This window comes from Gossypium hirsutum, chromosome A08, assembly GCF_007990345.1.
Source record: "Gossypium hirsutum isolate 1008001.06 chromosome A08, Gossypium_hirsutum_v2.1, whole genome shotgun sequence".
Taxonomy (NCBI): Eukaryota; Viridiplantae; Streptophyta; class Magnoliopsida; order Malvales; family Malvaceae; genus Gossypium; species Gossypium hirsutum.
In genome coordinates, this window is record NC_053431.1 from 83,244,457 (window position 1) to 83,265,988 (window position 21,532).

General features: G+C 39.0%; 1 non-coding gene across 1 annotated transcript; it reads right to left on the minus strand.

Annotated features, from left to right (window-relative positions):
* Positions 1 to 572: 572 nt before the first annotated feature.
* LOC121205126 (small nucleolar RNA R71) lies at positions 573 to 679 on the minus strand. The gene has a single exon (XR_005900210.1). It is a non-coding gene; the product is annotated as a small nucleolar RNA R71 (small nucleolar RNA).
* Between the last annotated feature and the right edge of the window lie 20,853 nt (positions 680 to 21,532).

The following is a 21,532-nucleotide window of genomic DNA, read 5'->3' on the forward strand; positions in this document are numbered from 1 at the left end:
AAAACCCATCAGGACCATTACTTTTTGACAGTGAGATCGATCGCACAGTTCGCAGAAACCAAAGAGAAATAAGGCGAAGCTTCAGATACACAGAGACCGAGCAAGAGGACGATATTCAAACCACAACCAAGGAGATGGTTGAAAATCAGGAAAACCTAATACCTCCTGCGATTGTTGTTAATCCAGTAAATCAGAATCCTGCTCCGCGCACTATGTATGATTATGCTAAACCTTCTTTAACAGGAACTGAATCGAGCATAGTTAGACCTGCTGTAGCTGCAAATACTTTTTAACTAAAACCTAACATAATTCAAATGATATAGCAATTTGTTCAGTTTGATGGTTTGCAGGACGAAGATCCCAACGCGCACTTAGCAAACTTTTTAGAACTATGTGATACATTTAAAATTAATGGCGTTTCTGATGACGCCATTCGCCTTCGGTTATTCCCTTTTTCCTTTAGAAACAAAGCTAAATAGTGGTTGAATTCGTTACCACTGGGGTCAATCACTACTTCGGAACAAATGACCGAAAATTTTTTACTAAAATATTTTTCACTGACTAAAACGGCTAAATTACGTAATGATATCTCTTCATTTGTGCAGATAGATTTAGAAACACTCTATAATGCATGGGAGAGATATAAGGACCTTTTGCGAAGATGCCCTCACCATGGGTTACCACTCTGGCTACAGGTTCAAACTTTTCATAATGGCCTGAATCCTTCGACTCGACAAATGGTTGACGCAACTGCTAGCGGAACTATCAATAATAAAACACCTGAAGATGCCTATGAATTTATAGAGGAGATGCCACTGACTAACTATCAGTGGCCAGTCATGAGGACAAAGCCAACAAAAACAGCCGCTGTTTATAACGTCGATTCGGTCATCATGCTCTCCAACTAGGTAGAACTCTTGAATAAGAAAATTGATGGTTTTCTTAGTTCTTCACAGGTTCACCTAGTAATGCAAAGCAAAGCAAATGGAGGTGGATCGAGCAATTTAGAATACCCACCTTATGGCCATAACATGGAGAACGAGCAGTTAAATTACATGGGTAATAATCCTCGATCTCAAAACAATCCTTATAGCAATACTTACAATGCAGGTTGGAGGAATCACCCAAATTTTCATGGGGAGGCCAAGGAAATCAGAAACTACTACCCCCTTCAGGCTTTGAGCAACCACTATACCAACAGGAGAAAAAGCCAAACTTGAGGATATGCTAACCAAATTCATCTCAGTGTCAGAGACTCATTTTTAGAATACCGAGATAGCACTCAAAAATCAACAAGCATCAATCCAGGGGCTCGAAACTCAGATTGGATAGCTCGCCAACTTGATTTCTGAATGACCATAAGGTAGCCTGCCAAGCAACACTAAATCTAACCCAATGGAGCAACTCAACGCAATTGCCATTCAAGATGAGGAAGGGTTAGTGGCAAAACCAAGGCTAGAACTGGTGGTAAGCGAAGGTAAGAATGAGGTAGGCCAAAATGAACAAAAATCGATAAGTACAGAATATAAACCTCGTGTGCCATGCCCCAATGCAACAAGGAAAGACCGCTAAGACGAACAATTTGGTAAATTCCTTAAACTTTTAAAGAAACTACATATTAACCTACCATTTATTGAAGCACTTTCGCAGATGCTGAATGCAGCCAAATTTTTAAAGGAGCTTCTAGGAAATAAAAGAAAGTTAGATGAAAGGTCGCGTGTGGAGCTAAATGTGGTTTGCTGAGCCATTCTTTAGAATAAGCTACCCGACAAACTAAAAGATCCAGGGAGTTTTATGATTTCTTGCTAAACTGGTAGTTTAGATGTTAATAATGCGTTGGCTGATCTAGGGGCTAGTATGAATGTTATACCTTACAAATTGTTTAAGCAACTAGGTCCAGGGAAACCCAAACAAACTAGGATGAGAATTCAATTAGCAGATAAAACTGTTAGATTTCCTAGGGGTATTATTGAAGACGTACTCGTTAAATTTGACAAATTTATATTCCCAGTTGATTTTGTTCTTTTAGACATAGAAGAGGATAGTAACGTTCCTTTAATTTTGGGAAGGCCCTTTTTAGCAACTACTTGAACAATTATTGACGTTGGCACAAGTGAACTCACACTTCGTGTAGGAGACGAAACAATCACCCTTCAAGCTCGCAACCCGAACAACGCATCAAAAATTGAAGGTGATTGTACAAATTGTTCAACTAAGACTGATCATACGGTGCAACCTATTTTGCAGGAAATAAGTTTGAAGGATACACATGAGCCATGTTCAATCCACAACAAAGGATCTACACATGAAGAACGAATGTTACAAATCGAGGAGTTAGATGAATGGCTGACGTTTAAACCGAGAAAACACGATAAACCAAAACTACACCAGAACGAGCTCAATGCCTCACCAAATCAACTTAAGGTTGGAGATAAAGTTTCATTAGATGCCGTAGATCCTCACATTGACACTTCCAAACCAAATGAAGAAATTCCTCTTACGGTACTTAGCATATTCCCATTTGGTACAGTCGAGGTAAGTCATTCCAAATTCGGCACCTTTAAGGTAAACAATACCTGCCTAAAACCTTATTTTGATGGGATTCATAGCAGGAATGAGGAGTATAAACTCCTCGAACCACCATGACCATTCACCAGAGAGGTAAGTTGAGCTTAGACTATAAATAAGCGCTTCTCGGGAGGCAACCCGAGCACTAAAAATATTAATTTCTTTAAATTTTAGTTTTAACATCTAACATACTAACCGACTCATGGAACGCAGGCTTTCTTAAGCACACACGACCAGGTACACGGGCATGCCTTAGGCCGTATGAAACAGGGCAAAATTTTCCCCAACATGGGATACGATAAGTCACCAGGCCGTACGTAGGGACCGTGAGCAAACCTGCCAAAACAACACAAGCGTGCGACACGCCCGTGTCTTAGAATCGTGGTTGAACCTGAGAAAATAGCACGGGCATTCGCCATGCCCGTGTCTATAACCCGTGGTCGAACCTGTCAGATTAACACGAGCGTGGGCCTACATACACGGGCGTGGGAGAAGTGAACGAAGACAGAAACGGCGGTGCGATAGGGCCGTGTGCACCCACACGCCCAAAGAATACGGGCGTGGGCCAAATGTCAGACGAGCCCAAATTCAAAATTCGCGAATCACACGGGCAAAAATTGGGGAACAAGGGCGTGTCCCCTAGCCATGTGTCCCAAAATCTATAAATACCCTTCACTATTCATCATCTTTTTCACCCAAAATCCCTAACCCTAGCCGCTGAAAGTCCACATGGCCTCTCTGCCACGCCCGTGCGCTACCTCCAACTCCATTTTCGACACCCATTCTCATCTTTTTAGCATTTGTTTACTCTTTTCTCTCTATTTTCTTCATCATTTTTCCTAATTTTATGATCCTTATGGTTTTATTTGGCAGATTTTTTATTTATATTCATAGTTCTCACTATAGTCATGCTTATACTTATTCTTTGCCATTTTAGTCAATGTTTTCTGATACATTCATTCCTTTCATGTGTTCCCCTAAGAGTCTAGTTTAGTCATTTTATGTTGAAAATAATCATTCTTTTATTATGTCAATTTCTATATAAACTTCTATCATTTAGATTAAACTGCTGAGTATTGTTGGTTGGACTAGTTAGTTTAACTATATTCATGATTGCTTCTTGAGCTAGTTAGTTATGTTATATTCTTTGTTCAGCTTGCAGGTATACCATGTCAAGCTCACGTAGCAAGAAAATTACCGTTCCCGCTTCGAAAAAGTGGAAAGGGGCGTCTTCCTCGAGCTCTACCGTAAAAATTCGCCACCCATACCTCTAATTTTCACCCAGCAATCAAGAGGAACTATTCTAAATCCTACGGGCCCGACCTTTAGGTGTGGGCCGCTACATTGACTGAACAGCGCTTGAACAAGTCCAGTTGGCTGAAGATGTACGAGCACTCTTAACAATCGATCCATGGGACCTCTTCTTTGCGATCATCAAGCCGATGTACCTTGAGCTCACACTTGAACTTTGCTCGGCATTCCATGTTCAAGACGTCATGACCAACTTTGATGATCCTAGAACAGTCCAGTTCCGTCTCAGTGGTTTACCCCGCCAGCTGAGTGTGCCCAAGTTCGGTATAGCTTTGGGCCTGTACACAGAGGAGTTCATGGATAAGAATGACCTCGACACTCTCCGTCGCCACACCCAGTACTCGCCCTCGAAGTGCTGGTATGCTTTGGTCCCCGGTTTCGCCACCTATGACCAGAGCCGCTCCAAGGCATCGGCTCTCTCTCCTTCTGTGAGGTACCTACATGCCATCTTGGCACACACTTTGATAGGACGTCGAGAGAGCACAGGCATCGTCAACACTTACGACGCCTACTTTCTATAGAGCATGGCGAACAGGCATGTACTTGACCTCGCCTACTTTATTGCCCTTACCATTCGCCACCAGACGAAGCGACATCGGAGGGGGATCATCTCCATTGGCCCCTACGTAACTCGACTGGCACGGCACTTTGGGCTCCTCAACACAGCAGCCCAATCATCCTCCCTTACTCTTATTGGCCAGATGTCCCCACAAGGCATCTCAAGCATGCTTAGTATGAGGATGATCGAGAAGCGCTGAGGAACCCACCCTCCTCAGCATCGCCTCGCCCAATCAGTCGAAGAGGGAGAACCTGAGGACATTACTGATGATGTCTCTCCAAGTCATGAGGACCCACCGTCTCAGCCACCACCACCCTCTCATCCAGTTCATGCGGCGGCTTCATACGCTGACAACTCTGAGCGTCTTACCCAATTCGAGCAACAGTGTTTTCAACGTTTCAATAACATTGATGCTACTTTACAGCAGATTTGTCAGCACTTCCACATCTCATCGCCACCCCCACCTCGCGAACCACCTAGCGATGAAGATGTTTAAAAACTTTTATTTATTATTTTATGTTTTTATTTTTATTCTTTTTTAAGACTACTTTTTATTTTTTTTCTTTAAGTTTATTTCTATTAGATTTTATAATTTTTATTTTACAATTATCAATTTTGGCTATTCCATTACAAGTAATTATGCTTCCTTATATTTCCTAAAAAGTTCCTGATTCTATCACAGTTATAAAGAGCTCATCAGCTTATCATCACATAGGAACTAAAAACTCCATCGGGAAAGGTTCTCCATGACTGCCATGTCCTGCTCGACGACGACCATAGCTACCACTAGATATAATATTCTTTTGGCTCAGGACTTATGGACTAATGAGCCTCTACCACCACCGGAGTATCCTCCTCCACTCTCACGTCGATTACTCTCCAAAACTCCAGTTCGAGGAATTCATTCATCATTCAGGAAGTTTCACTTCTCTCCCTATCTTATGATTATAAATCTATCTTTTTCAATATATCTACCTTTGTACATTGAGAGTAATGTACATCTTAAGACTGGGGGTCTTTTATATCAGAAAAATCCTTGAATTTTGTTTTATTCTCAAGTGATCTTCTCATATCATTATTAGAATGAATTTCAATTAGTCTATAATGTTTATTGATATATCTTGAATTAAAACATAGGCATTTATGCATTGATTGTTTAAACTTTAAAACATTAGGAAATCAAGTATGATAAGTTAATTTTTGAAGAATTAAAAACTTTTAGGTTGTTTCCCCAAGTTTAGGTATTATCTTGAGTTGGAATTAACAAGTTTAAACATCAAAAAGCCATAATTTTTGTGAGATCTTGAGCCTTTAGACCATCTATTATTTCTTTCATGCTCACTTTCATTATGAGTGCGTCAGTATTGAATTGTTATTCTAGAACTTGCTTGATTATGCATGTCAAGACCACTCTATTTGATTTGATATGTCAAAATGATAAAGGTAATTAGGTTTAACCCACTTACTCCATAGAAACCTACCTTCACAATTAACCCTTAGTGAACCCCTTGAGCCTAACAACCCATTCATTTATTTACCCTCAATATTAACCCATAACTCATTATTGTTGAAATCCCCTAAATTAATTTGATCTCTATTTTTGTCGAGATTTGAGTTGGAATAGTTGCTTAGCTATGTTTTATTCTATTTTGTAATTTGATTTGTTTTGATAAAAAAAATACATGTATACATATTAGTAGTAGTGATCTTCTAAGCTAAAGAAGTTAAATTCCATATTCTGAGAAAAAGCTCTATTGTACACAATTGATGACTAGTCATTTTTCTAGTTAGGCAATTTTTCAATTCAATCTCAATTCTAACCCTTTCTTTCAGCTTGTGACCACACCTTCTAACCAAAGCCACGTTACAACCCTCTAAAGACTTTTTGATTGATTTTCCATCTCAATTTATAGTGGTGTAGAGTTGATTTTCATGCAAGCCTTGGGAATGACTTTTCATTATTAACTATTGAGCGTTTCATTTATTGTACTTAAACACCTCAATTGATTTGAGTGAATCTTTAGTGAGGATGTGAAACTCTGTGACATTTTGAATCAAAGGTAATTACTTAGATAAGGAGAGACACCTATATTTTCATAATAAAATGCTTAACTTGGAATGTTTGAAACTTTGATGTTCTTTCAGTTGAATTTTCAATGTATCATTACCTATGGATTATTTTGAGATATTATGGATAGAAATTATAAGTTGAGAAGAATTTATTTTGATTATGAGTTGAGGATTTTGCTTGAGGACAAGCAAATGCTTAAGTGTGGGGGTATTTGATAAACCGTAATTTATACATATTTCTATCCCATGCTTAGCACATTTTATGGATGATTTTTCCTTAAAATTGGTGAATTTGATGCTCCTAAAGCCTTAATTTCATGTTTTATACTTAGGTGAGCACTGGAGAGTGAAAGGAACGAGAAACGGGCCAAAAACGAAAAATATGGGCTAACGTACGAAATCAACACGGCCTGGACTTCCTCACACGGGCAGACCACACGGTCATGTCCATTTGGTAAGGTCAAAGCACGATTTACACGGGTAGATCACACGCTCATACCCATTTAACAGCCTTGACCATGGCTTTAAGCAATCGCACACAAGCATGTCCCTGCTGAGCCCAAGTTTAGTCCAAATCGAAAAAGGCCAATTTTGAGGGCTCTTAGGCATTCCAAAGCCTATTTAAACACCTAAGGAGGCACCTAGACAGGGTACGGAGAGGAGGAAGCAAAGAATTACTCAAGGGAAGCCGATCGATCCATCTTAGAAGTCGGATTCACCATCAAGACTGAAGATCTCCCTTCAAATTCCCTCAAGAGTTTTGGGTTTTCTTATGTTTTGTTATTTTTAATCTTTTGAGATGTTTTCTTTCATTAGTATGAACTAAAACCCCTAAATATCTAAGGGGAACGAAACCTAAGACGAATCTTGTTATTATTATCTGAATTGTATGATAAATATTTGACTTGTTCTTAATTATGTGTTCTTAATTCTTGTTTTGATATTCCAGGATATTGATTCAAGTTAAGCTCTTATTCAGAGGAGGAATAAACCCTGTATAAGAGTAAATTTGTCATAATTAAGCGGAGTTTCTTGCACGCCTAGAGATAGGGTGACAAGATTTTGCCGGATAAAGGTGAAACCTAATAAGGGGATCCATAGATCGAGTTAATGCAACCTTAAGGCGTTAATTAGAAAGAGATTTCAATTATTCAAATTAGGGTTAAATGTTGTTAGTCTCGAGAGAGATAATAATATAACTTAGGGATATCTTCGGAACAAGTTGAATGAATAAAATAACTCAGAGTCAAATAACAAGTGAAGTCTAGGTGGATTTTTCCTTATGTATTGTCTTAATCAATCGAGTTTTCCAAAAAGTATTTTCTCCAAATTTATTTTCTGTGATTTCTTAGTTTAAGTAATTAGTTAGCTAAACAAAACCCTTTTATTTTTTAGGCTAGATAATAAAAGGAAAGTTGATACTAGTACTTTTAGTTCCTTTGGGTTCGATAATCCAGTCTTGCTAAAGCTATACTACTGTTCGATAGGTACACTTGTCTTCATCGTGACAGTAGTTAGTTTCAAGAATGATTCATTATAAATATTTAAAACCTGTCACGAATATTATGTATCACATATTAGGCTGAACCTCTACCTCTATCGGAGATATAACATGTGAAGGATCAGATCAATAACACCACAACATAGACACATGAAAAACATTATGAATCCGATCAAGTTCTGATGGTAAAGCTAACCGATATGTAACCGGTCTGATTCTTTCTGTAATCTCATATGATCCAATGAACCATGGACTCTGTTTTCCTTTACAACCAAACCGAAAAACTTTCTTCCAAGGTGATACTTTCAAGAATATTTTTTCATCGACTTGAAATTCTATTTCTTTTTGTTTCAAATCAGCATAGGACTTTTGACAATCAGAGGCTACTTTCAAACTGTCTCAAATTACTTTCACTTTTTCCTCGGTCTATCGGACCAAGTCGACTCCGTCTAATTTTTTACATTTGCATTTGCAACCATACAAGGCTTCATACAATGTCATTTAAATACTAGACTGATAATTGTTATTATAAGCAAATTCAACTAAATGCAAATATTTTTCCTAGTTACCTTCAAACTCAAGTAAACAACATCGAAGCATATCTTCCAAGATTTGTATTACCCATTCAGATTGACCATCTGCCTAGGGATGAAATGCAGTGCTAAAGTGTAACTGAGTACCCAGAGCTTCTTGCAATTTGCTCCAAAATCGAGATGTAAAGAAAGGGTCTCTATCTAAAATAATAGAGACAGCACTCCATGCAATCTGACAATTCAGAGACATATAATTCAGCCAATCTGTTTAAATAATAATCCATGCGTACTGGAATAAAGTGTGCAGATTTTGTCAATAGATCAACAATTACCCAAATAGCACTTTCTTCTTTAGAGATAGGGGTAATCCCGATACAAAGTCTATAGTAATTCTTTCCCATTTCTATTCTGGTATCATAACTGGCTGTAATAATCTAGAAGGCAACTGATGTTCATCTTTTAATTACCGACATATCAAACATTTGGATACAGACTCAGAAATATCTCGTTTCATTCCTGGCCACCAATACATCTTTTTCATATCATTGCTACCAGATGTATAGACATGTTACCATCATGAGCTTCCTTCAAAATCTTCTGTACTAGTTCTAAACTTTTCGGTACACATTCTCTGCCTCTGAATAACAAACAACCATTAGTACCAATCTAAAACTTTGAGTCAGGAGTCAGTTCAATTTGTATTCGTTTTTCTTGCAACTTACTATCATTTTTCTGAGCTTCAAAGATTTGCTGTAAAAACATTGGTCTAGCATTTAACTCAGCTATGATTGAACCATCCTCAGATAATGACAATCGAGTATTCATTGCTCGCAAAGTATACTGAGATTTTCTGCTCAGAGTATCTTCCACTACATTGGTTTTTCCCGGTTGATAATCAATGACAAGGTCATAATCATTCAGTAATTCAAGCCATCTGTACTGTCTCAAGTTAAAATCTTTTTGTGACATCAAATATTTCAAACTTTTATGATCAGTGAATATATGAAAATTTTCACCATACAGGTAATGCCACCAGATTTTCAATGCGAACACTATGGCTGCCAATTCAAGGTCATGTTTCGGGTAGTTTCTTTCATGTGGTTTTAGTTGTATTGAAGCATAGGCTACTACTTTACATTCTTACATCAAGACACAGCCTAAACCATTCAATAATGCATTAATGTAAACTATAAATTCCTTACCTGATTCTGGCTAAACTAACACTGATGCTTCTGTCAGTAAAGCCTTTAATCTATCAAAACTCTACTGGGATTTGTCAGTCCACTCAAACTTTACATCTTTCTGTAGCAAACAAGTCATCGGAGAAGCTATCATTGAAAATTTTTTTACAAACCTTTGATAATACCCAGCTAGTCCCAGAAAACTTTAGACTTCAGATACATTCTGCGGTGGGTTCCAATTAACAATGGCTGAAATTTTATTTGGGTCTACTCTGACACCTTCAGCCGATACTATATCCCTGAGAAAACTAACTTCCCGTAGCCAAATTTCACATTTACTGAATTTGGCATACAATTATTTCTCTCGCAGAGTTTGCAACACTATTCTCAAATGCTCAGCAACTTCATTTTTATCTTGAGAATAAACCAAAATATCATCTATAAATATCACCACAAACCTGTCCAATTATAGGCTGAACTGCTCATTAGATCCATAAACACTGCAGGTGCATTTGTCAAGTGAAATGACATCACAAGAAACTTATAGTGTCCATACCTGGTTCTAAAAGCTGTCTTTGGCATATCTGATTCTTTTACCTATATTTGATAGTAACCAGAACGGAGATCAATCTTTGAAAATACAGTGGAACATTTTAACTGGTCAAACAGGTCATCAATACGAGGTAATGGATTCTTTTTCTTTAATGTAACTTTTTTGAGCTATCTATAATCAATGCACAACCTCAATGATCCATCTTTCTTCTTTATGAACAAAACTGGTGCACCCTAAGGTGAGAAACTAGGTCGAGCAAAATCTTTGTCAACCAATTCTTCCAACTGTGCTTTCAACTCTTTTAATTCAGTAGGAGTCATTCTGTAAGGTGCTATGGATATAGGTCTTGTTTCCGAAACAAGATTTATAGAGAATTCCATTTCTCTATCCGGTGGTAAACCAGGTAATTCTTCTCAGAATACATCAGGAAATTCACATACTAGTAGCACTAACTAAATCTTTGACTCAGATACTTTAGTATCCAACACATATGCGAGATAAGCATCATAATCCTTTCAGACATATCTATGTGCTGATATTGTTGAAATCACATTAGGTAATCCATCCAGTTTATCAGATTCAACATGAAGTAATTCACCACTCTTACATTTCAATACAATATATTTCTGCTTACAATTCACCACTGCATCATATTGCATTAACCAATCCATTCCAAAAATCACATCAAATTCATCAAATGGCAATAACATCAAGTTAGTCGAAAAGCAATAACCTTTCACCATCAACGGATAGTTCTTACAAACTTTATCCACCATAACACACTGGCCTAGGAGGTTTGAAACTTTAACCACAAATTCAGTGAATTCAACAGGTAAATTTTTAACATTCACTAAGTTCGTGCATATGTATGAATGTGTGGAACTAGGATAAAAAATAAAGCAGTAATATCAGTACCAAGTACAAAAAATGTACCAGTAATGACGTCTGGTGCAGAGGCATCTTCTCTAGCATGAATAGCATATGTTTTTATAGGTGCTCGTGTCTCAGATCTAACTGTTGTATCCCTGGTAGAACCTCAACTACCACTAACATTGCCAGGGTGACGGGGTGGTTTGCCTCTCGAAACAAGATTACTAGGCTTTAGAGCTAGTTTTATTTCTTTTTCAACTCTTTCGGGACAATCTCTGAGAAAATGGTCAAGTGAACCACATCCAAAACAAGCTCCACTTCTAGACCGACATTCCCCATGATGAAATTTGTTACAATGTTTACATTTTGGTTTGGGATTATTGACACTACCCATATTGGTCACAGATGGAGATGAAAACTTCAATTTAGAACGTTGAGAGCCCTGCTCTCTACCAAAATATCCCTTAGAGGTGGTCACACGATCATAATACTTCTTTAATTTCTTAGAAGCAAATAGTTGTGACTTACTCATAGTTCTTTTTCCAAAGACCGAGCCTCTCTTTCAGCTTGTTTCTTTTCTTTACTTAATTCCTTAGCTTTGTGTGATCGATCGGCTAACACCACAAATTCCCTTATTTTGAGAATTCCAATCAATAACTTGATATCTTCATTTAAACTCTCTTCAAAGCATTTACACATTTTAGCCTTGGTTAGAACCCATTCTCTGGCATACTTGCTCAATCGAACAAATTCTCATCCATACTCAGACATGGTCATATTCCCTTGTTTGAGCTCTAGAAATTCCTTTTTTTCTGATCCATGAATCTCTAGCTAACATATTTCTTTCTAAATCCAGCTTGGAAGAATTCCCATGTAACGTTCTCTCTCTGTACAACCGAAGTTATTGGTATTCCACCAACGATAAGTTGTATCCTTTAGTAGAAATACTGCACATTTCAGACATTCGACAGGTGTACAGGATAATTCATAAAAAATGTGGATAGTATTTTTATCAAAAACTTAGCCATTTCCGGATCATCATCTGTGGTAGCTCTAAATTCTTTCGCCTCATGTCTGCAGATTTTATCTATCGGAGGCTTACCAATTCTAGCAGGTTCAGCACTCTGTGGTACCTCAGGAACCGGTTGAGGAGCAAGTGAAGGAGGTTGATGTACAACGGGATTTTTTCTAAGGTATTGTGTAAACCATTCATTCATCACTTGAAAGAAAGCTTGTTTTGCCTTCTCACTTCAACCCTCAAACACCGGCCTTTCACTACCCGACCTAGACATAACTCTTTGAACTGAAGCTGAAGCATTACTCTTAGTTTCCTCAGATTCAGTTTCAGCTCTGTTGGATGACATTACTATATGAAAAACATATTTAAAATGATCAGGAGCCATCACACTATCACAAATTATATAATGGCATGTAGAGCGAAACTTGTGTTTGCTACATCAAATTTGAGAATCGGCCAAACCGTAGCTCTAATACCACTAAATGTAACACCCTCTAACCCTTATTCATTGTCAAAATAGGATTTCAGAGTATTACCGAGATATTCAAAACATCTTACAAATAATTTACGTAGATTTCTATTCATTTACCGAGATCATACAAAACGTCCCTTCATTGGACCCTCGAGGCCCAATACGAGCATTAGAATAGAGTCGGGACTTAATCGGGAGCTCTAAGAATTTTTTACAACATTTAAAAAATTTTCCAAGGTGTAGGGCTCACACGCCCGTGCTACAGGCCACCTGTGTAACTCTCTGACTTGTGCACACGGTCATGCCACACGCCTTTGTGCTAGGCCGTGTAGTTAATTAATTCAATTCAAAATTAGGTGCAGGTTTCACATGGCCAAGACACACGCCCGTGTTCTAAGCCGTGTAGCACACATGACTGAGACACACGCACGTGTGCTCAATTCTGAGTATTCTGTTTCTCAAAATTAAGGTGCAAAGAACACACGGCCTAACCACATGCCCATGTTACCAGGCCATGTGTCATACACGATCTAGACACACACCCGTATGTCTGCCCATATGGACAAAATGAAGCCATTTCTAGCTTCGTTTCTCACCCAAAATTTCAACCAAGACCTGCACTTGAAACACACATCCAATACCAAGCATTCCAAGCATTCAAAATTAACAATTCCATCATTCATCATGGCATACCATTACATGCATATGTGCTTACAATCTTACCTTGATTCTGTAACACCCCAAACCCGAGACCGTCGCCGGAGTCGAACACGAGGTGTTAACAGACTTCAAACCACTTATTTGACATTTCCCAGACAAGCTGCCAATCTACATACTAGTCGCCTTAAAAATCATATCTTGAGTTCTGAAGCTCGAAATCCAGTTCTGTAAATTTTCTCTGGAACTAGACTCATATACCTATATGGTAGAATTTTTGTAGAATTTTTTGTTGGGCCAATTAGTACAGTTTATTAGTCAAATTCTCCCATGTTACAGGGACTGACTACACTGACCTTTGCGCATTACGACTTGGATATCTCCCTATACAGAGCTTCAATACTGATGCCGTTTGTTTCTGTGGAAACTATACTCAGAGAGGAATCTGTACATATATGGCATGACTCCTAATTATCTCTGGTGAATTTATAATGAATTTCCAAAGTCGGAACAGGGAATCCAGAAACCGTTCTGGCCCTGTCTCACGAGAACCTGAATATCTCTTAACATACTGTCCATATGATCATTTCGTTACTTCTATATGAAAAAAGACTCATCGAGCTTCGATTACATAATTTATTCATTAATTAATTCCACTCCTACTATTTTTAGTGATTTTTCAATCTCACGTCACTGCTGCTGCCAGCATCTGTTACGAAAGCAACTATGCCCATTTCGTGATTTCTCCTTGATCTAACTAGTAATTCATCATACATATCACAAATTATGATCATGACTAGCCATGCCAAAGGCTAATCATTGTCAAACATCTCCCTACTACACTATTGCCATATCATGAATTTTAACACCAAAAATAATCAACCATGACATATGGCATAAAAAAAAGGGGGTCGAATTACCAAGGCTTACGACCTAACGTTATAAACCAAACCCAACCGACATTTATGCCATTTTCGCATGGCTAAAAGTTTACATACCAAAGTTCAAACACAACATAATAGCCTATACATGCCGAAATGTTCTCCTAAGCCGACTAAGAAGAAAGTACCAAAACTTGCTAGCCGGTGTGATGACTCCAATGACAGCCCGATCACGCAAAAAGAGTCGAGTCCAAGAAACCTAAAATAGGTGACAAGGAAACACCGAGTGAGTATATAACTCAGTAAGTCATAAGCAATGCACTACCATCCATTAACAACATTATCACCAGAGGAAACAAAATGGAACGAGGCTAGTTACTCCATCCATACCGAACCATACCATAGTTCCTTAGACCTATCGGTTCAATCTCATACCAAGTCATGCATTCACATTCCATATACTAATCAATAGGATATTTGAGGCATTTTCATACATCATTTTATTTTCGTTACAATCATACAACTAAACGACCTTTCACCTATTCCACGATAAATCTTATGTACGTGACTTCAATTATAATTGTCACATAGGTTCAAACTTACCAAGCTCAACTCCAATTATAAACATAGCGCCTATTGGCCATGAACTCAAGGTACTTACCCGATCCGCTGTCCGTGATCAACTCAATAATGTCGCACACTTAGTGCCCATATGATTCAAAAATATATATTAAGTCCGCACACTCAGTGCTATATAATCAACTCGCACACTTAGTGCTATATAATCAAACTCGTACACTTAGTGCTACATAATCAAACTCGCACACTTAGTGCTACATAATCAAACTCGCACACTTAGTGCTATATAATCAAACTCGCACACTTAGTGCTACATAATCAAACTCGCACACTTAGTGCTGTACAATTTAAACTCGCACACTTAGCGCCAATCTCATGATCATAAATGTTTATACCCGCACATTTAGTGCCGAGATCAACAACTCAATACATCTCACCTCTTTTCTTTTCATTCAACACTTTCATCACCACATACATACATGTATATATATATTTATCATTCCATTCAGCGTCATTACATAGACGTTATGACCATTTAAATTAATACAAACTATATGCTTAATGACTTACTTTTTGTTGGGTAAGACGGTTCCAACTCGGCTACTCGATGATCTTTTCTTTGCCTTTGCTTGATTCTCCTCCTTTAACTCCTTGAGCTTAATCAATAAATCAACTAGTTTAACCATCTTGCTAAACATTCATAATTCAATTACACATGCATATGTATGTTTGTATATTCGGCAACCATCCTCACTAATTACCCATTTAGTCGATTATACACATAATTAAAGGTAACATCCCGAATGGGCATACTTATGTATATATATATATGTATATATACTTCGGAATGGGCATCATAATTAGATTTAACACCACCTTCATACTCAATTAGATGGCCGAATGTATGTATATATGTACAATGTCAACTATAGCATCATGTAAATCCACATATAACTACATTTCTTAAGCTCCACATCTTAATGCCCATTATACATAATCAAATTTAACATCATCTATATATTTACTCATATGGCCGAATATACATACCCCCATATAATATCATTTTCATTCCATTTAACACTTAATTTCCACCACATAAACACTTGGCTGATTTTACTAGCACACAAGCCTTTGACCGAATGTCCTTGACCTCTAGTCACCTAAATTTTTATTCTTTAAGACTCATCCAACTCATATTTTTCATTGACAACCTCCTTAACTTCAATTTATTCACATATTTAATCATGCTACATTCGACCATTATTTAACAATAATTCATGTATCCTTTTTATTAAACACTCAAAATCAACCATCTTCATACCTCATCACCAAAGACATCAAAATACCAACCAAGAATGTAACATTCATGGCCGAATATCATCTCCATCAATTAACAAAATTTGAACCATGGCTAGGTAGATTTCAAACTTACAACTTAAAACATGCATGCATCTCATGGAACATCATCAAACATACCTTAGCCTAGTTACATGCATGGCCGAACCTCTTCAACCTTTCTTCTTCCTTCCTCCTTAAAATTTTTGGCCAAAGATGAACCAAAGGATGAGCACTTTTTTTTTTCTTTCTAGTTTCGGCAAAATGGGGGGGGAAGACAACCACACACTTTTTTTTTTGTTTCCATCATATTCCTTTTCATTATTTTATGCCCATTCTCCTTATTTTATTTTTTTCCACCCATGATGCACCAACACAACATGTCTATGACATGTCTTGCCCATCACACTTGGTCTACCATGCTTGTCATGGCCGGCCACTACTAATTAGGGGGGGAAATTTGACATGCAAGTCCCCCCTTTTTATTTCATGCACTAATAGGTCCTTATGCTTCGACCTATCACATTTCAAAAATGTCGCACATAAGTCCTATTGACTAAATTCACATGCAATCGACTAAATCGAAGCTTGCAATTTTCACACATTCATAATTACATATTCTAGACAATAAATATCACATTCAAACATTTCGGTGACTCGGTTTAGCGGTCCCGAAACCACTTCCCGACTAGGGTCAATTTTGGGCTGTCACAACTCTCCCCCACTTAAGAAATTTTCGTCCCCGAAAACCTTACCGGTAAATAGGTTTGGGTATCTTTCTTTCATCGAGCTCTCGGTTTCCCAAGTAGCTTCCTCGATCCCGTGTTTGAGCCATAACACCTTAACTAATGGAACCCTTTTGTTTCGCAACTCTTTCACTTCACGAGCTAGGATACGAATCGGTTCTTCTTCATAACTCAAGTCAGATTGAATTTCAACTTCTGAGGGATTAATCACATGTGACGGATCGGATTTATAACGTCGAAGCATCGAAACATGAAAGACATCGTGAATCTTTTCAAGTTCAGGGGGCAAAATCAATCTATACGCAACCGGACCAACTCGTTCGGAGATTTCGTACGGCCCAAAGAATCTCGGGCTCAACTTGCCCTTACGGCCAAATCTGAGTACCTTTTTCCAAGGCGAAACTTTAAGAAACACTTTATCTCCCACCTGATATTCAATGTCTTTTCGTTTCAAATCCGCATACGATTTTTGACGATCTATGGCTGCTTTCAGACTTTCACGGATTACCTTTACTTTCTGTTCGGCATCCTTAATCAAATCAACTCCGAAAATTTTACTTTCACCGAGCTCAGTCTAAAAAAATGGTGTACGGCATTTACGACCGTACAAAGCCTCGTAAGGTGCCATCTTAATACTTGATTGAAAACTATTGTTGTAAGCGAATTCAATCAAAGGTAAATACCGTTCCCATGAACCACTAAACTCGAGGATGCAACATCTCAACATATCCTCAAGTATCTGAATTATCCGCTCGGATTGACCATCGGTTTGTGGATGAAAAGCGGTGCTAAAATGCAGCTTGGTACCCAAAGCTTCTTGCAATTTCTTCCAAAATCGCGAGGTGAATCTCGGATCTCTATCCGACACGATAGAAATAGGTACTCCATGTAATCTCACAATTTGAGAAACATACAATTCGGCTAGTTTATCCAATGAAAAATCCGTACGCACGGGGATAAAGTGAGCCGACTTAGTCAGTCTATCAACAACAACCCAAATCGCATCTTTCTTACTTGCTGACAATGGCAGTCCGGACACAAAGTCCATTGTGACTCGATCCCATTTCCACTCGGGTATCATGATCGGCTGAAGTAATCCTGAAGGCACTTGATGTTCCGCTTTCACTTGTTGACATATTAAACATCTCGAAACAAAGTTGGAGATGTCTCGTTTCATACCATGCCACCAAAACTGACATTTCAAATCGTTGTACATTTTCGTACTCCCCGGGTGAATTGACATTCGGCTACAATGGGCTTCGTTCAGAATCATCGAAATGAGTTCTGAATTTCTTGGAACACACAACCGACTTCTGAACCTCAAACAATCGTCATCATCAATTTGAAATTCGGATTCCATATTCGGAATACATTCAGCCCGTTTTGCAACCAATTCATCGTCGACTTTCTGAGCTTCACGAATTTGATGAATCAATGATGGTTTGGCCTTTAATTCAGCTACTAACACATTGTCGGGTAGAACAGACAAGTGCACATTCATCACTCGTAAAGCAAACAGTGATTTTCAGCTTAACCCGGGTGGTAATCAATGACAAGCTCATAATCTTTCAACAACTCAAGCCAACGTCTTTGTCGCAGATTTAAGTCTCTTTGAGTCATCAAATATTTGAGACTTTTGTGATCCGAAAATACATGGCACTTTTCGCCAAACAAATAATGTCGCCATATTTTCAAAGCAAATACGATGGCGGCTAGTTCGAGATCATGGGTTGGATAATTTCTCTCGTGTGGCTTCAATTGTCTCGACGCATAGGCCACAACTCGACCTTCTTACATCAATACGCAACCCAACCCGAGTAGGGATGCGTCACTATAAATGACAAACTCTTTGCCTGATTCGGGTTGCACTAAAATTGGAGCTTCAGTCAAATGAGTTTTCAGTTGATCGAAGCTTTTCTGACATTTCTCCGTCCATTCGAAATTAGCATCCTTTTGAAGTAGCTTCGTCATTGGTGTGGCTATCATCGAGAAACCTTTTACAAATCGTCGGTAATAACCGGCGAGCCCCAGGAAGCTCCGAACTTTGGTAATATTTCTTGGAGGCTTCCAGTTAAGTATGGCTGAAATTTTGCTCGGGTCAACTCGAATACCCGATGCGGATACCACATGACCCAAGAAGCTAACCTCTCTTAACCAGAACTCACACTTACTGAACTTAGCATACAACTGCTTATCCCGAAAAATTTACAACACTAGTCTCAGGTGCTCAGCATGTTCGGTCTCATCTCCTGAATAGACTAAGATGTCATCAATGAACACAACTACGAACCAGTCCAAATACTGTCTGAAGATCCGATTCATCAAATCCATAAATACCGCAGGGGCATTAGTGAGCCCAAACGGCATCACTAAGAATTCGTAGTGACCGTACCTCGTTCTGAAAGCAGTTTTGGGTACGTCCGAATCTCGAATCCGCAACTGATAATAACCCGATCTCAAATCTATCTTTGAAAACACTGAGGCTCCCTTTAGTTGATCACACAAATCATCAATACGCGGTAATGGATATTTATTCTTTATCGTCACTTTATTCAGTTGACGATAGTCAATGCACAACCTCATGGTTCCGTCCTTCTTTTTCACGAACAATACTGGTGCACCCAATGTGAGAAACTTGGTCGAGCGAAACCTCTATTCGTCAACTCTTGCAATTGAGCTTTCAATTCCTTTAACTCGGTTAGTGCCATACGATACGGAGCTATCGAAATTGGCGTAGTTCCAGGTACAATCTCAATACCAAACTCTATCTCCCAAACAGGTGGCAAACCCGGTAACTCTTCAGAAAAAACATCCGGGTATTCACAAACCACTGGCACAGATTCGGGTTTCTTTTCTAATTCTTTGTCATCAAGTACATACGCAAGGTATGCTTCGCACCCTTTTCTTACATATTTCTGGGCCAACATTGCTGATATTACAGCTGGCAACCCCCTTAAGTCCGTAGACTCAACTCGGATTATCTCGTTATTTGCGCACCTCAAATCAATAGTCTTGCTTTTGCAATTCACAACCGCATCATGCGCGGTCAACCAATCCAAACCAAGAATAACATCAAATTCATCAAACGGCAAAAGCATCCAATTGGCCGGAAAACAGGATTCTCGGATTATTAGAGGGCATCTCTTACACACTTTATCAACAAGTACGCATTGACCCAAAGGGTTTGACACTCGAATTACGAACTCAGTAGACTCAACAGGTAGAGTCTTACTGGATGCTAAGGTTTTGCATACATATGAATGAGTAGAGCCAGGGTCAATCAATGCAATCACATTAGTATCAAAGAGAGTGAAGGTACCAGTGATGACGTCGGGGGAGGATGCCTCCTCTCGTACGCGAATGGCATATGCTCTAGCAGGAGTACGGTTCTCGGCTCGAACAGCCGTATCAGAGGCCCCTCTCTGACTACCACCTACCTCCTAAAATTCTCGGTGGTCTACCTCTAGTTGTCACTCCACTAGGTCTTGCACCTTGAATCTTATTCTTCTCATCAAGCTCCGTGCAATCTCTAATGAAGTGGTCCTTCGAACCGCATCCGTAATAGGCCCTGTTAATAGACTTACCCCAACATTCACCTAGGTGTCGTCTTCCGCATTGGGGACATTCAGGTTTCTCTTGACGATTATTGCCCATACTAGCTACCGAAGTAGCTCGGGAGTCCGTCGATGGTCGTGCTCTGATGGAAATTCCCGCAGTCGTCATCGACTTATTAGTGTCCTCCCTGAACTTCTTTACAGCTGAGAACGGAGCTTTACCCGTCGATCTTTTACGATAGTCTCTAGCTTCAAATTCAGCCTTCTTCTTCTCCTTTCCAAGTTCTTCCGCCTTGCAGGCTCATTCGACTAGTGTTACGAATTCTTTTATCTCCAAAATACCCACTAGTAGCTTTAAATCTTCATTCAATCCTTCTTCGAATCTTTTGCACATAGCAACCTCATCAGCTACACACTCCCGGGCATACCTACTGAGTCTTACGAATTCATGTTCGTATTCAAATATTGTCATACGGCCTTGCTTGAGTTCCAAGAATTCCTTACGCTTTTGATCAATGAACCGTTGACTAATATATTTCTTTCAAAATTCCGTCTGAAAGAAGTCCCAAGTTACTCGTTCGTTTGGGACTATGGAAATCAGGGTCCTCCACCAATAGTAGGCTGAGTCCCGCAACAAGGATATAGCACACTTTAGACATTCATCGGGTGTGCATGACAGTTCATCAAACACCCGAATGGTGTTATCAAGCCAGAACTCGGCCCTTTCAGCATCATCAGTAACTATGGCCCTGAACTCAGCCGCGCGCTTCCTAATCAAGTCTACAGGTGGCTTACTCAGCCTCACAGGATCAGTGACTGATGGCATTACGGGCTCTTGGGGTGGATTATTCAAATTCGGGAATTGTTGGACAGCCGGATTGGTTCGGGCATATTGCGCGACCCACTCATTCATCATGGTAAAGAAGGCTTGTTTAGCCCCCTCACCTTGATTATTCGCAGATGACTGAGGTTCAACAGGCGGTGTCCCTTGTGCAGGAGTAGCCGCTACACTTTCAATGTCATCCGCCAAGGTTCTCTCTACACCGGGATCCATTTACTAATCAAAACATAAATTTTAACCGTCAGAAGTCATCACACATTTAAACATTAACATTCGGCATGTATAGCTAGACTCATACGTGCT